The sequence below is a fragment of the Lagopus leucura genome, unplaced genomic scaffold, assembly GCF_019238085.1.
Source record: "Lagopus leucura isolate 7727_CA_CO unplaced genomic scaffold, USGS_WTPT01 Super-Scaffold_1, whole genome shotgun sequence".
NCBI lineage: Eukaryota > Metazoa > Chordata > Aves > Galliformes > Phasianidae > Lagopus > Lagopus leucura.
Window position 1 is genome coordinate 41663084 of NW_024962250.1, and position 16919 is coordinate 41680002.

General features: G+C 44.8%; 1 long non-coding RNA gene across 1 annotated transcript in view; it reads right to left on the bottom strand.

The window, feature by feature from the left end:
* LOC122176624 overlaps window positions 1-15418 on the bottom strand; it is a 40027-nt gene extending 24609 nt beyond the window's left edge. The window contains exons 1-2 of the long non-coding RNA XR_006177782.1: window positions 15277-15418; window positions 5920-6125 (exon numbers count right to left, since the gene is read on the bottom strand). This is a non-coding gene — a long non-coding RNA (uncharacterized LOC122176624). The remainder of the gene's footprint in view (window positions 1-5919; window positions 6126-15276) is intronic.
* Between the last annotated feature and the right edge of the window lie 1501 nt (window positions 15419-16919).

The following is a 16919-nucleotide window of genomic DNA, read 5'->3' on the forward strand; positions in this document are numbered from 1 at the left end:
TTGGTAACTGAAGTAATATAAATGTTAGCTAAGAAGCATTCCAGCAATATGGTTCCAATTTAGGCTTGTTTTGAAGTCTAAAGGACCAATATGTCTTGGAGATTCTCCACTGGACGCTCAGCCCCGATGCCATTTGCACAGGAGAGCACACCACTCTCACAGAACCCTTCTGTGATGCCACAGAGCTCAGTTCACTCCCAGGCAGGATGCAGTGCAGAGCTCCAGGCCTCACTGATGGCTCTCTGCCTCTCCTGTCTGGGGTTTTGCTTGGGAAAGGGCACTGTGTCTGCTAGCAGAAATGATGGCACTCAGGCACTGCGCATTGCCTCTGCTGTCACACCCCCTATCCTGTGTTTCGGGGGTGAAGCTGCCACCCCTGAAGGGAGCCATTCTCTGCGAGCTGTTTGCACTTTCCTTCACTAACACGCTCCTTGCGACGCTGCCTTTATTTGTGTAGACGTGCATTCTCCAGGTTTGCTGCCCCTTTTCCTCCCTCACACCCCTACGGAGCCCCTGCCTGAATCCAAGTAATGAGCTAACCCATGGAACTCATTGCCCTTTATCTTGCTGGGGAACGTGCACCTTTTGAACTGCCATCTGCAGATTGTGTTGATGCACTGACTTGTTAACTGTGCCATACTGTGAAGGAAATGGCATGATTTAGATCAAGTGCTCTGGACGGCTGTTCATAAGAAACACTTGAGCCAAGCTGTTACTGCTCAGGATGTGCCCTGGGGAGAGGGGTTTCGTTTCGGGTCATGCTCTTGCCTTGTATGAGGGCAGGCGCAAAGTACTGAAATCACAGTCCTTCCCTGAAGCTGAGGGGAGGGGGGAGGAGAAACATTATGAAACCATAGAAGCGAAGCTGCCAAATTAACTTCTCACCCTTTCAATCACACTCCAGAGGATAAAAGCCTAACATTTCTGCCTCAGAAACAGGCTCAGTTTACACCAAACAAGTTATTTCTCTAATTTATCAGACTTGCCAGCTATCATTCTAATTATTAGAAACTTTTTATGAAGTCAGACGGACAGCGTATTTGCATGGTCATACCGTACCACTGGATAAATAGGTCTTGAGGAAATAAAGGGTTTTTAGAAAGGAATCTGCAGGTTTGGTTACAGCTGGGGGGTAAAGACGCTACCACTGGAAAAAAAAAAAGCAGTTCTGGATTTAATTTTCTTTCAAAAAACGCCACTTCCGACACAACGTAACAGAAAGTCAATGAGAGAGGAGGAGGCTGCGATAGAGGGCTCATCAAAAGCCTCCCATTGGCTTCCACTGGCGCTGGGTCAGGCCTTCATTCTGTCTCCTTGCTCGCACAGCAGAGCAGCACAGAACCAAGCTAACACCCAGCGGCCGCCTGGGCTGGAGGAGCAGTCAGAGCCATCAGACAGGCTGCTCACCTCCCCTCGGCAGCACAAACACTGATTTGTCCATTATATGTAAATGGATGATTAGAGTCATTCTCTAAGACAAATTTACTTTTCTGCACACTCTAAATCTGTTTAGTCACTTTAAAGGTGTCAATTATTGGAGCACGCAAAGACTATGAATTTCTTAGTAATAGCTTTAATAACGTTTTGAAATGAAAAGCAGATACCTTGAAGTTGGCTTACTTTGAAAAGACATATGAGTAGATCTGGTTTTAATTTATGTCCTATTCTACATCTGGAATCCCTTATAATTAAAACTAAAAGCTGGACTACTACTTCCACCTGTCAAATGATGAAAAGATGAATGCACTAATAGCTTACTAAATAGCCCAACATGATAGAGTTTACTTTCCCGTTCCATACAGTAAAAAGGGATTTTGGACAGGAGGCTAAAGGTCTTTGGTCATTACTAATAGCACGCTTTCAGTATTAACCTACATACCCCACTATCACCACCACCAGTGCCTTTTAGCACGGAGATCTCCAGGCTGCAGTTTGCATTTTGCTCAGATGTGTGTATTGAGCTCTGCTGCTGCAGTGTTTCCAGCCTTCCCAACCCACACGCTGTCTGCCGCATAGCTTTTCTCTCCTATCACTATTTTCATCCACTCCACACTTCGCTTCATAGAGTTACAAAATAACTGTGTGTTGGAAGGGACCCTTTAAGACCCTCTGGTCCCACATCCAGCAATGCACAGGGACACCCACAGCTCCATCAGTGCTCAGAGCTCATCCACTGACCTCGGCTGTCTGCAGGGATGGGACATCCATCACCACTCTGGGCAACCTGTGCTGTGCCTCACCATCCTTACTGCAAAAAAACCTCATCCTTATATCCAATCTAAATCTCTCCTTTAGTTCATTTTGATTGCCAGCCAAACTGTCCACTCAAGTTTCTGAAGCACTCGTATCCCAAATGACAGCTTTCCCATTGATGTGAGCAGTCCACAGCATGTGACAACGCAAACCCTGCTTTTGCACCTTCTCGTGCCATTCCTTACGATCCCACCCTCTCCTCTTCCTGTTGATTCACCTCTCACGTCTTACTACACTGCCTGACTCGGAGCATTTCATGCAAAAAACAGGCCCTCAAAAGATCTGCAGGGCTTCGGAATACAGGCCCAATATAAAAAATTATTGGATTAACAGAGGGAGGAATTCATTTGCAATGCTACACATTCATGGAATCACAGAATCACAGCATGGCCTGGGTTGCAAAGGAGCACAGTGCTCATCCAGCTCCAACCCCCTGCTGTCTGCAGGTTGCCAACCAGCAGCCCAGGCTGCCCAGAGCCACATCCAGCCTGGCCTTGAATGCCTGCAGGGATGGGGCATCCACAGCCTCCTTGGGCAACCTGTGCCAGTGCCTCACCACCCTCTGGCTGAAAAACTTCCTCCTAACATCCAACCCAAACCTCCCCTGTCTCACTTTAAAACCATTCCCCCTCATGCATAGTATTCAAGCAGAAGTTTTAGCTCAGATGGAGAGTTACAAAGAAAGCTGTCCCAAATATTACAAATGCGCAGCACTCGACTTCTTACGTCAAAGCAAAGAGTAATGTTTCAACTGCTCCAGCAAGGAGGAAATGATGCAGGTATTAAACATTATTACGAGAACAGAGACACATTAATTACTGTTTATCCACCAGGACTGTGAATGGAGCTTTTTGTTGTGAAGGATTTTCATGGGGAAAGTTAATATACTTCGTCCAGACCATGAGATGGTACAAATCAGTGTAGTTCCATCTAAATCAATGGATCAGTGTTGATTTACAGCAGCTGAGGATCAACCCCCTCTTTTTCGGTCTGCTGAGGATTGTATAACATACACAGCCTAGAAACACCGATGACAAATTTGAGACCGTGTAAGGATATGCTGAACCAAAAGCCTGATTCAAACCCAAACTGGCCGCTCTGCTTTTAAATCACAGAGAGCTGCTGTGTGAAGCGGCGCTGTCAAACGAGCGCTGTGAGACATGCAGCACGGCGCAGCGCTGCACCTCCGCACACTGCATTCCATGCAAACTCAAACCCGCCCAGCGCCGATTCATAAATGATGTGTTGGTTTAATCTATTTTTCACAGGGGGTGTTGCAGAGAAGGAAAATTAGAAACAGGTAGAAGGGACTATTATTACTGTCTCATAGTGTGCTCTCGTACATGAGGATCGGATTAAGATAACATCTGGTCCGTATTTCTTGAACTATTTCCCTTTTATCACAAGAAAATCGGCAACCCATCTCACAACTGCTCCTAATTTAGATCTAAATATCACTGATGAAACGTTGTACAACATGCTGTTATCTATTAAAATGATTTCCCTGAAGGAACAGTGAATACTTTTATACTTTCCAGCGAAGCCAACCATATTCCCCCCTTAGCACTAACGAGTCGCCTTATAATCAAATACTCAAATGGTAAAAGCAAAATCACTTTGGAAAAACAAGTGAGTCCCTACTAAGTCTTCAGCCGATGCAAATTCTGCATATCCACTGGTTGAAGTGAAACGATGCCCATCGGCACCACTTTCTGTCGGAAAAAGGCTTTTCATTTAGCAGAGGCTGTCAGATTAGGGTGGGATGGTTGGGTTGCGGTTGGACTCAATGGTCTTTAAGGTCTTTTCCAACCTGAGCAATTGTATGATTCTGTGATTCCTGCATGGTACAAACCTGCACTGTGCTACGTATCTCCTGCACTCACTGGTTTGAAGAGGAACTGCTCAAAATTAAAGCGAGGCTGGGATGCATCATTTATCAAGAGGAGCAGAGGGACAGCAAAGAGCCCTGTGGTTTCTTTGGGAAGCAGAGCACGGCAAACTGTCCTCCCTCCCGTTTGGTTCAAACAGAAGAACTGTCAGTGGAATGCAGTAATCTTTTTTTCAGCACTTTGCAGAGTTCAAGTCCCCAGAAAGGAGCCTATTGAGTTCAGCAAATAAAAACTTCTGTTTTCTTCGCGAGTCTATAATTCATTTTCATGGACAGTAAATCAGGAAAAGGAGGAAAAAAAAACCTTTTGCAATCTCAAACTGTTTTGCATACCTTCACTGCACATCAGTTTTACCCATTTGCATTGTATCCTCACCACTTAAAAAGGGGGATTAGATAAGCATACACTCTCTGTATTAACTGGTTTAATTTAAAAGTAATTTCTACCATCTGGAATTACTGTTTACTGTTGTTTGGAGGAGGAAGAAAAAAAGAGAAAGAATCTGAAACCGTAGAAGAGATCATCACAGAATAATCAGTTTGAAGGAGGGAGAAGCATACAAGGAATGTAATGGATTGCCCACCAGTCCACTTGTATGTTTTGGAGGGGCTCTGAGAATAAAACCTCTCTAGCAGTTATCGCCGGTCACACTGGAGCCATTCATTTTTCACCTGCCTGTGGTTGTTGTCTGGCAACCAGTCAAGGGTGCTATTAGCAGAATTAAGCTCCAGAAGAAAGGATTACCCTGTAGGAGGTAAGATAAAGATGGGGCAGCGTGGCTTGTTATCAGTATCACAATGAGGACCAGGTCAGTGTGGGTTTCATTTCAAACAGGTAATCTCTGCTGAAATAATAGAGTAATTGTTGCTTTGAAACCTTTATGTGCTGCAGCACACTACAGCTCATTTGATACAGATTCTGGATTTAATGAAGAACTCCAACAAGCCCAAAACAGACACACGGAGAAAGGAAAAAGCAATGCACCAGTGGAAAATGCCTTTATCCTCTAATTCTGGGTCAAAACAGTGAAACACAAAATGCTACTCAGGGCAGTTTTATACCTTGATTTATGCTTCTCCTCCTTCTCAGGTTCCTACCTGCCTACCAAGTTTTGGTCTATGAACATGCAGTAACGGCATACAAAATATTTCAAGCGTAATAACATATGCAGTTATGTGCATCTCACAAAGCCTGCACACAAGCAATGAATCAAAGAATCCTGGCCTTTCCTTGAAATACAACTGTTCCTGAGCTTTATTCAAAGGCCTGAAAGATGTCAGTGGCACAGGCTGCAGGGGGAGGATGCATGTTGCAGCTGATGCTGACGGGCAGCATTTCACGTTTTTCTGGCAAACTGCCGAAATGTTTGTCTTGAAAAGTAATTGTGGAGCAGTCTTTTCCTTTTCTCTTTGTAAGGCACCTTTCCTCGGTCTCTGCTACTAGAAATGTACATTAAGTGCTTGGAGATTAATCTACTGCTCGTGTTGTGGATGCTCCATCCCTGGAGGTGCCAAAGGCCAGGCTGCACGGGGCTCTGGGCAGCCCCATCTGGTAGGGGGCATTCAGCCCATGGAAGGGGTGAGACTGGATGGTATTTAAGTTCCTCTCCAACTTCAGCTGTTTTGTGATTCTGTGACACTACAATACCATTTGCAGAAAGTGCTAACTAGAGAAATACTTCAACTTCTAAGTTGGGAAATACAAAAGATGAGCTGGCAAACACTACCAAAGTACAAAGAAATTAAGGGAAGGAGTTGTCTCATCTATGGCCTCTTACCTTAAGGCACTCTTGGTATTCCAAAACGTGAAGGCATTTAAAGAAAGCTTCACTCCGGTGTGGACACTGCCAGTTGTGCACAACCTCTCAAAGCCAGGTCAAGGCTGTAGTATCTTCTACTGGAGCCACTCCGAGTTCTGGATGTCAGTTAGGCAGGGTTCTTCCACATGGCGATGGTCCTCTGACTTCCATAGCCCTCAAACAATCTGCAGATGATATATATGAAAAAAGGGTCAACACAGCATCAATTCCAGGTAAGACTATTATAAAGTCATGATGACATGCCACCAGTTACAAAACCAAAGTCTCACAAGGCATCGATCCTCTTGATGTAATGGAATACAGGTCTTACAAAGCTTTACCTGTTTTAGCGATTATGGATTAATTCGGCAAAAAGCAGTGGAGTTGACAAAGTAAATAAGAAAAATATTCACAAAATGTTGTTTTAAACAAGGCTTTATAAAAAGTGATTCAGCACAGCCTGTGGCTCAAATATGGGCAAGCAGCAGCTGCATGTGGGAAATCAAAGGGGCAAAGAATGTAGTCTGAGAGCTCCAAGGAGTACAGCACAGGGATACATCTTACTGCTGCCATTCAAGAACGTTATCAGAGTTCAGAAGAGAGTGCTGATGCTGATAAAGATTGCAGATGGCACAAGGCTCGGTGGAGCGATGGACAGCAGTATAAAGATGTCGATTCTTCAGGCTTCTCTCATTTGTCTAGACACATGTTTTGTACAACAACTGGATGCAAGGTCATCCACCCATCCATCCCTTCAGAATGCACGATGCAGGCAGATCATCACTTTTAGACTGCTTTTAATATTGAATCATCAACATTTTGCAGTGGTGAGCGCTACAGAAAGCACACTGAATGATTGACAAGTGCAATGCAGACACTCAGTAGAAGCCAGCGGCAGTGACAGACGTGGCATACATTGTCCCATTTGCCCCTCTATGCCTTCTACTCACATTCTTTGTACCATCTATCTGCACTAAATTAGGGCTGTCAGAACTGCAAAGCCAAAGGGCTCAGAACTCAGTACTTCTGCATTACTCCCACTGTCAAATGCAATCTCAGCTATAGAGAAATTGGTCTTTAAGGAAATTATTTTCTGGTCCTGAGACAGCAAGAAAACAAGAATGAGAGGCTGGCTTGGCATTAAGAGCTGTTTGGTTCCTGGTTGGGATATATAAGCTCTGATTTTGCCTCCTTAGCAAAGGCCAATCACTTCAGTTAGTCCAAACCTGTGCCAGTGGAAGTATTCACACAGTGTGCACCACCAAAAGACAACACTGTCTGGTTCTAAATCCAGGGAGGAGAAAGGCACCAGCCACAAAGGAAGCCCAGCATTCCCATCCTTTTAAGTTGATCACTGAAACAATTATTTGCTTGTGCCTTGTATTTTGCTAAACTACCCTAATTATTCTTTTTGCTTCTGTGATGCCTTGGAGGCAATGAAATTGCTGCACAGGTCAAAGAAATATGGAAAGCTCCTCATTCATAACCAAACTTAAATTCTGAAAAGATGACTGCAGTGAGTCCACCGGGGAGCATATGGGCTTGCCTACAGAAAGATCATGGCAGATTTGAGCATATGAGCTGGGGGGCTGATCCTGCTAACACCTCATACCGGGCACAGAGCCAGGTGCACAGAGATATTCAAACTAAATCCCAATTAAGTGTCTGAATTCCCAGTGAAATCCATGGGCAGTTGGATGCCAAAATATCAACATGGATATTGATCCAGCTGCTTATCAGTCTGAGCAGCATCCTGCTGATTCCTGGAGCAGGTGATGGCATTTGCTGCTTTATCCCAATATATCTTCTTTTTGCTTTAAATGTGAGAAAAGCGAGCTCTGAGGATGACTGCATTATCAGTAAGTGGGCACGTGCTAGAACCTCCTCCAAGGAAAAGAAGGGCTCATATCTCAATATGAACCCAAGCTTGAGAAACGCAGGGGGGAAATCAGCACATCGGAGAACCCTCAAGGCCTGAAAGTGTCAGAGTCCACATCTTATAAAGCCTTGTGAAATAGCTAGCCCTTCAAGAAATGCACAGTCGGAAACATAATGACCAGCTCCACCCTTTTTGCCACATTACCATTGAAATGAGCTGATAAAAAACGTTTGGCGACCAAGCCAATATAAAAACATTCTGATTTCACACCAAAGGCATGCTCAGCTTCTAACAGGAACGAAGAATCCCGCACCTCTCTTAGATCATATCTTTGCTGCCCACTCAGTGTAAATGATTGATATAACAGACGTGTTGAATCAAGATGCTGGTTCATTCTTTTCCTTTTTTAAGCAGCCACTTTCAGCCAACGGATTCTTTTCCCCCAGAATATCTGTGATTCCTCAGATTCTTTGAGGCTATTGCATTCATAATCGGAGGAGCTGCCTGAGCACAAAGCTGCAGCACAACACTTTCTCCCCTCTGCAGGAGCTCCCTGGGTCAGAGGCACACGCTGCTGCGATCAAGTCAGCCTGAGAAAGCAGGAACACTGTGGTGGGCAGAAGAGCCCAAAGCAGGGAGACAGAAGGGAAAACACTCATGTCCCTGTTATTTCTTTAACAGATAAGGGCCTCAGCTAGATCCCACTGAAGTCAGCGATGCAGTTCCTGTCAGGTCCAACAGAAGCAATCTCTGAGAGCGTGTTTTCTTGCCAGCTATCTAAGCAATATGGCTGAGCCCTACAGAAAGTGATCCTTTACTACCTCCTAACCCATACAGCTCCTCAGAAAAGCCAACCTTTTTTTAAAAGAACAACTTAAAATAATGCCTCAGGATGCAGGGCCTCACTCATGTTGCTCCTGGTACTTTCCTCCTCCTTGCCTGCTAGGCATTATTAGTGGGGATTCTCAGATATGAGACATACCTTTAAAGAAAGCAGCCCCTTTTCCATGTTGTATTTACACGAGCTGTCACTGTTTCTACTCATACCAAGAGGGTAAAGGGAGTCTGCAGAATCATGACTTGAAAGTTACCTGTCTCTGCAGCTTAGCAGGTGAAAAGAGCTACACAACTTGTGCAGACCATGGGGAGATATTCACAAGCCACTGTTTCTCAACTTTTGATTAAAGCATCCCCTATATTCTGACATCCTGGCTCTGTCCCTTCACAGTCCTAAACACAAGGAGCCACACTGAAGCTCTCTGTGCTTGACCACACGAGCATGTGCATCAGTTGGCCTCTTGAGTTGGTGCTGGAAGAGCCACTGCTGAGGTACAGCTCAGAGCACGCGGATGTTCTGAGTTTCCTCAAGGGGAGCTTTAGATTAGACATCCAGGGAGATGAGAGGGGACTGAAGCCCTGGCACTGCTGCCCAGAGGACTGTGGGTGCCCCATTCCTGGAGGTGCCCAATGCCATGGATGGGACTCTGGGCAGCCTGAGCTGGTGCCTGATTCAGTGATGGGTGATCCTGCCACCAGTCCCAGATGATCTTTCAGGTCCTTTCCAACCCAACCACTGTGATTCTGTGATTCTTCACTGCCGATTGAGGACAGCTTTCAGCTCCAAAATACCACATGCCAACATTGCCAGTACAGCAGTTAAACTGACAACTCCTGATAAACAGTTACTGACAGTTACTGTTCACCCATGCAGTGCCTTCCTATTGCACCTTATGGCACTGAGCAAGGTTGCTCACCTGCACACATACTTAAATGTGTGACCTCTGCTGGTTTGGTGTGGACGGAGACATGGGTGGATGTGCTGTCAGTGAGGGTGGATGGATGAGTCGTAGGAGAGGCTGTGAGAGTTCACTGCAATTTTGAAATGCTAGATGTTGATGAAAAGCAGGTTTTTAAGTTAGAAAAATCATTTCTGATCCGCAGTTTTTTTGTGTACAGACTCATGTTCTAACTAAAAATACTTTGCTCCAGGGATGCTGTTTGTTTTCTACTGCTGTCAGTGCAAGCAGCCTGGATCTACAGAATCTGGACAGATATTATAACCAAACTATTCTGAGAAAACAAATCTTAAAAACAATATATGTGATGCAGCTGTTTAGTGGCTCCCCAGGGCTTAGTGGCTCTTGCTGCCAGCTCTCAGCTCTTTTTGCTTTAAGCCGGGAGGGCCCAAGTCTTTAGATTACCTTATAGAGTATATATGTCCCTCTCCTCTCTGTGCTGTCACCCTAAAAGGCTCTAACAAGGCTCCTGCTCCACATTCTCATTCTCAGGAAGGTCTGTTAACGCTTTTGCCTCCTTTTGATCTTCCGGGCCTTCTCTCAACACTTTTCACAGACTCCTGAAAATGGGATTCTCCAAGTCAGTAATTTGCTTATTGTCTCCTAGTGTAAACTTCAACAGTTTTCATCAAGGAAGCTTCTGCCTTGCCTGTTCTTTTCACACCTCCTCTTGGATTCCAGGTTTAAGAATCATTCCCCCACCTGAAACGAACGCTAGCACCTGTCTGTCTATTGCTCAGCGACTCAGTTGTGTATGGGTATTATGGGATTTGTGCCCGATAGCTCCTTTCCCTTTCACTGTTCAGTTTAACTATACCAAGAAGCAGCAGCTGACAGCAGAATTTACACATGAAGTGATACTCAAGGGTGCGATAGTAGAGAAGACCTCTTGTATTCACAGAATCCCACAGGGCTGCTGGGGTCCATGCCTTTGGCCCTGGTTGCAGGATGGGAGCCTAAACAAACCATCTCACATAGTAAGAAAATACTCCTCAACCTATTATGTTCCCCCCAGCACCACCACCCCCCCAGCCCGTTAAAATAGCACAGTATTCTGTACCACAAAGGACTGTAATTTGTATGGAATGCCAAGCACTTGGGAAGCACAAGGGGACACGGAGTGGGGAGGGCTCATCCCATAGACACTCTGTCCCTTTCAAACCATGGGAATACAGCCTGCCTCCCTCGATGTGTACTGCAGCCTTGAGAGACGAACGCTGATCTGAGCCTGAACAAAAATTAAAAGAAGATGTTTCCAAAATGGCACAGCTCCTCCCTAGCCCAGAATCTTTCCCTTAGGACAATGAAGCTTTTTATAGGTTACATACAAACAAAGAACATGGAAGATAGAATCATAGAATCCTTCGAGTTGGAAGAGGCCTTTAAAGGCCATCCAGTCCAACTCCCCTGCAGTGCACTGGGTCACCACAGCCCTACTGGGTTGCCCAGGACCTGATCCAGCCTTGCCTTGAAAGTCTCCAGGGATGGGGCATCAACCATCTCTGGGCAACCTGTGCCAGTTTACTCCTGATCCACAAATGAAATCTAATCACTGCTCAGCCATATGGAACAGAGAACATCTCAGCCCTAGGGACATTAGGCTCTAAGTAGTGCCTGCTGCTGCCTAGGACTCTTCCTTCAGTGCCATGCAGGAAGACTGAAGAAATAAGATGGACTAAATCTCCCTGGCTTAGACCTCAACTACTACCTGCAGGGTAACCATCGTGAATGTCTGGTTCAAGGTTTCCTGATGTTTTCCTCTTGTTTCACACTATTTTAGCAGTCTGAACTAGTTTTAATATAAGCAAAACTAGTTTATTATAAAGGATAAAATTCTTGTTCTGAAGAGAGGTGCTGTGTCTGCTTTTGGCTCTTCTGACTGGTGACAGTGGGCACAGGGAGAAGTTGCCATGGTTCTGCATGGATTTTCTTTGCCTTTTGCTGACTGTTTTTTTGGGGGTTGAAACCCTCCTGCTTTCACACAGTTTCACTCATATTATCTTCCCCTTTCTTACAGTGGAGTGCTAATAGCATTAGCTAAACCACATCACCCATGCTTCTCCTGTGGAACCCTGACTGCAGCTGGGAGGTTGGGTGGGCAGTGGGGAATGGCAGCCTTTCCAGTTACTGAAGGCCAAATGCCACAAGGAGCACAGACCAGAAGCCCAAGATAGCTATAAGCAATGACCACGATTTAAAACCTGGATGTAGATCCTACACAGAAGGCACAGTCATAGCAGAACTGTGTCTTTCTGCTTCCATCCTTGCTGGATTATAAGAAAATCTCCTGCTGAACTATTAGTAATTTGCACAAAGACTGAGGAATGAGAAAGCCTCCACCCCAAGGACTCAGAAATAAGTACATGACTAGAAAAGCAAAAATGCCAAAATCAGTCGTGGTATCATCTGTTACTCATTGTATCTCCACTATCAGAACTTCCAAGAAAGCTGCACGTCCCCAATCCTTCCATTTCCAAATCCACATCCAGCTATAACACAAGGCAGGATTTGCAGGGTGTGCATTGCAATACTTTGATCTTTGGCCTTCTGGGAAACAGGTCAGAATCTTCTGAGATGAGCTCTGACTGAGGAAATTGACCATTCACACCCTCAGTGCAATTCACTCCACCTGTGGGAAAATATTTGTTCCAACTGAAAAAGAAATGAGTTCCTTTTATCCTTCTTGCTGGTGAGTTGGCTCAGCTTCTACCACGCAGTCAGGCAAGCACATGAGTGGCTGCAGCAGAAGGAATGGACCCACTTAGGTGCATAAGGAAGAGCAACAGAACTGCCCCTTCCAATTCAAGTGAGCTGCTGAACTGGTTCACCTTTATCATGTACATTCCCTCCTGGTCCCTATGAAGAGTCCATGTATAGATGACCTGAAGTACCACCCAGAGGAATGGCTTAAGACTGCACTTCAATCTTCTGCCTAATAGGGATAGAGTTGAAGCATCTCTATGGGATGAGGCCATGGTATCTGTGCCTTAATTTGCTCTTGCCAAAAGGTCAGTTTAGATGGACCCAAAGGGAGGACTGCATTATGCATCTCGTTTGAAACAGAAATCTTGCTTTCCCCTTGAATACAGGCATTTTGCTCTTCTGACTAGGCACACCTGTTTTCTCAACTAACTCAAATCCTTGCAGCCACGTGTGCCCAGGGGAAGGAGGGAGTGCAATAAATAGCAGAAGCAAATAATTTACCCAGTAAAGAGCATTCCATGCTTTCTGTATGCAAATTCTGCATAAAAATTCTACATATATGGTACAGAACTGCTCTGAACTGAACTCTAAAAATGCTTAAGGCAAACACAGCTGTTATCAAGTGTTGTTCTTTCCAAAACGCCATTCAGTTTGATAGTTATCGCTATGCCAACAGCATTCTCCATTCAAATCTCTTTTTTGAGGTCTTAACAACTGCTTTACACAGGAGAAATTCGCTCCGAAAGTCGGTGCTCTGGATCTGTACCCAAATGTGTGTCTGTCCCTTCTTATGACACCAAGGCAGCCCAAATTAATTCCAGCAGATCCTGGCCAAAGAGGCTGAGACAACTGAGGTTTTTAGGAACTACAGCTATTTTTAATTTGAGGACATACTTTGTAACATCCCTGTTCAGCAAAATATTTTAGTGCCTTCGAGTATGTACTGAAATCTCACCGGTGTCAGAAGACACATGATATATGATGTTCAAACCCAAGTATCTGGTAAAATCTGCTGAAGTGCCTGGAACTGAAATAACACCCTATTCAAATACCAGCTTTTGAGAGCTGGGTTAGATCAGAGTTGTACTTTAATCGACTGTTGGTTTTTTTTTTTCATCCAGCTATAAAGGACTGCTTTTAAGAATCAGAAGTCTTTTAAACTCATAATCCTACAAAACTAAAGGGGAAAGCACTTCACGTATGCTTCCTTGAGGGGGCTGGTCATAGGATCTCTGTGCACATCGAGTTCTTGAGAAAACATCTAAAATAACCCAGCAGCTGGCATTTGTAAATGTCATAGAGACAGTAAGGTCAGCTCCCCAGCTGAGGTCTACTTAGTTCAAATCAGGACCTGAACTGTTGATTACTGAATATGATTTAGAACCATAGAATCACCAAGGGTGCAAAAGACTTCCAAGATCATCCAGACCAACCGTCCACCTACCACCAATAGCTCCCCACTAAGCCACATCCCTTAGTACAACATCCAGACACGTCTTGAACACATCCAGTATTATATGCACCATTGGTGCACCATATGCACCAATATATCCAGTATTATATGTGTTATTGAATGTGTATTGTTTACTATTATATGCATGCGTGTGATTTAAAAATCCTGGGCTGGAATGATCTCATCCATCACCCCAAGTGCCTACAAGAGAGACAGGAACTCACTGCCCCTTTGCATCCCTGCATTTCCTTCACTCCTGCCAAAGTGATTCCCATGGAGGAAGCAGAGCTGGCAGCCTTGTCTGGGCTGCCTCTCTTCATCCCTTTCAGGTGGGTGGATCTTTCGGGGTCATCCTCCCAGCACTAAGCAGCACTGCTGGGCTAATGAGGTGGAGCAGATCATCAGCACACACAACAGAATGGGGACAATCCTCCTTCCGCTCTGAAGCAAAGACAGGCAAGTGCTGCAGCGTGCCTCAGTGCAGTGTAGCACACCTACTGCTGAGCCCCAGCAGAAGGGAATTCACAGAGTGCCTTGGGAACACAAAGCAACATCATCATGGTAAAGCCCAACCTTACAACTGGAATCCCATTTTCAGAAAGTGAAGTAATGGATCCTCTGTGCAACGTCAAAGCACTCTGCACAGCTCTCCCTCATTAGCTCACCAAGCAGCAACAGCAGGGAAAAGTTGGGGGTTACTGATGCGTTGTAATTACTGACTGACAGCCTGTCACTGGGCAAAGCAGAGGAAAAGTCTCTAATTAATGCAGGCCAGTTACTTTCCTCTCTGAATGCTTCCTTTCCTGAAGCACGAGGTGGAGCTATGGTAGGGAAGCCCAACTCGAGACTTGATGGCTATTTCCATCTCTGCATCTCTGTCATCAGTTGTAATCTAAAGAGGTTTGACTTCATCTGGGCACAAATACAGCTTTGAGAAGAGCAGAAAACAAAGGCAGATGGGCCTGTCCACTAGCAACGAGGTTATTAACCCTGGATCCCAATCGTGAGCACACTAATAATCACAATGAAGGAGTCCTGGCAGCAGGCTGAGCTCCAGGATACTGCTGCCTTCAGTATCTCACAAGGAGACTGTGTAGAGCACATCCTCAGGGTCTTTAGGGGTTCTGTGGTGGCTTTTTGAACTCTCATGTGGTTAGCATCAGCTTTAAGGATATGCTGTCAGTACTGCCTTTCCACAGTAGTGCAGTTTCCCATCAGCAATGAAGATGGGCAGAGGGTTTTCAGCACTACATTGGATGTGACAAATCTCTGTTCCTCCTTTCAAAAAGCCATCCTTTTGCCTCTAATAGTTCAGGGGAAGGAGGAAGTTGGTAGAGAAACACCTTTCCTCAATAGGCAGGTTCAAATTACTGCACAGGAACTCTCACACACTCTCCCAGAGGAATCACATGAAAAAACAGGGTCAGAGAAAGAAAAAACAAGTGAAAATGTCACAGAGAAAGGAGGAAGCATGAAATCTTCATCCTGAGTGTGTTCAGTTATACCTGATATTGTAAACACGGGAAGAGCCTTGCAAGAATTAGGTGGAGGAACAGACTGAGAATTACTACTGCCTCAAAGCAGGCAGATTTCAGAGGTCAAAGACAATCCTCAAGATGTCAGAGCTGACAGACAGTCCTGTCTGAGGATGCCACGAAGGAATCTGATTAAGACAATCTGCAAGAGACAAAAGAAAGATAACAGAAAAGCTTATCATTTTCCAGGAATGAAAGCAACATCGTTGAACAAACGTGGAACGATTCCAAGCTCAGAAAGGACTTCAGTTACAGCCCATGTTGACATCCATGACATCAGACCAGGCACCATTCTGGAGCTCATGACAGGCTTCAGAAAAGGGTTTTTAAATGACCTTTTCAGAAAACTTTCCAAGCAAGTTTTCCTGGCTTGGAACAGTAAGTGAAAGTTTAGCTAGGTAAGCAAACAGTGAAGGAGGGGAGACTTGGTTTTGTTGAACACTGAAACTATTGCAGGGAGGAGGGTTTCAGTTTCACACAGAGGGTTAACAGCCTCTTGGAAGAGAAGCTGGGATTCTTCAAACTAGCTGTGTCCTGGGAGGCTAAAAATGAGATAATGGTGATAGGAATGCCTAAATGTGTGTGTAATCTCTAATTGGACAAGATTTGATTAGCAAACAGCATTACAATTCAAGGCATTATCTGGCCTAAGGATACCTCACTACTCCTCTGCTGGAGATTATCAAACCACAGCTTGGCCAGTAAGAGATGCCATTTCTAACGCAGCCAGACTGGTCAGGAAATTTCAGGGAATGGTTATGTGGTATCTCTAAGCCAATCTCACAGCAAACTGTCAGCAAAAAGGCTGGCTCACCCTGCTGGCTTTTTCATCCTGTGCTGTCTTACCCTTCTGCGTGTGTATGGTGCTTCTCCAAGGAAGTCAGAGTGCTGTTACACAAGACAGCGAGTTAGCTGCTTAAAGGCAGACCTGGCTGTACAGTAGGGGGGCAGAATTACCTCTTTCAGTAGAAGGGTAAGATGCTCCATCAGCTCAATTGTATCACATCTTCAGTTCCTTCCAAGAGGAGGAACACCATGATGCAGATAGTCTGAACCACCTTCTAGAGATTTCTCCCTAATTAATAGAAGAAACCTAATGTGATTGCATTTTAACCCCAAGAAAAAGAGTAATTATCAGTGTTTTTACCTTCCCCAAGCTGTCCAATTCCAAAGCCTGATGACTACTGAAGTGCATGGGAAGAAGGGAGCAGAAAGAGCAGAGGATAATGTGATACTAAGGCAGTTCTGATTCAGAGACTAAAAATGCTGAGGACACACATCCTAATTTAATCTGGCAGATGAGCAGTTACACAATCTATACTTCTCACAGAGCTTGGGAAAAGCAATGTACATTAATGTCATGAAGAGTACTTGAGGATAACAGTGTCTTAAACTGGGCATACAAGACAACATCTAAAGGTACTTTAAGCGTTGTGGTCTGGGAGATACCAAGCCTAAAAACCTCTGTGTTGAAGTAATAAGGAGGTGTTAGAGACCCTCTTTTTCTTTTTTCATATCCATAAGTAATACAGATATAGCTGAAACCTGGGGTAAGTCACTCAATCTGAAGGTTAAAGTCAGTGATTAATCTCCTTCTGTAAAGTCAGGAGGAT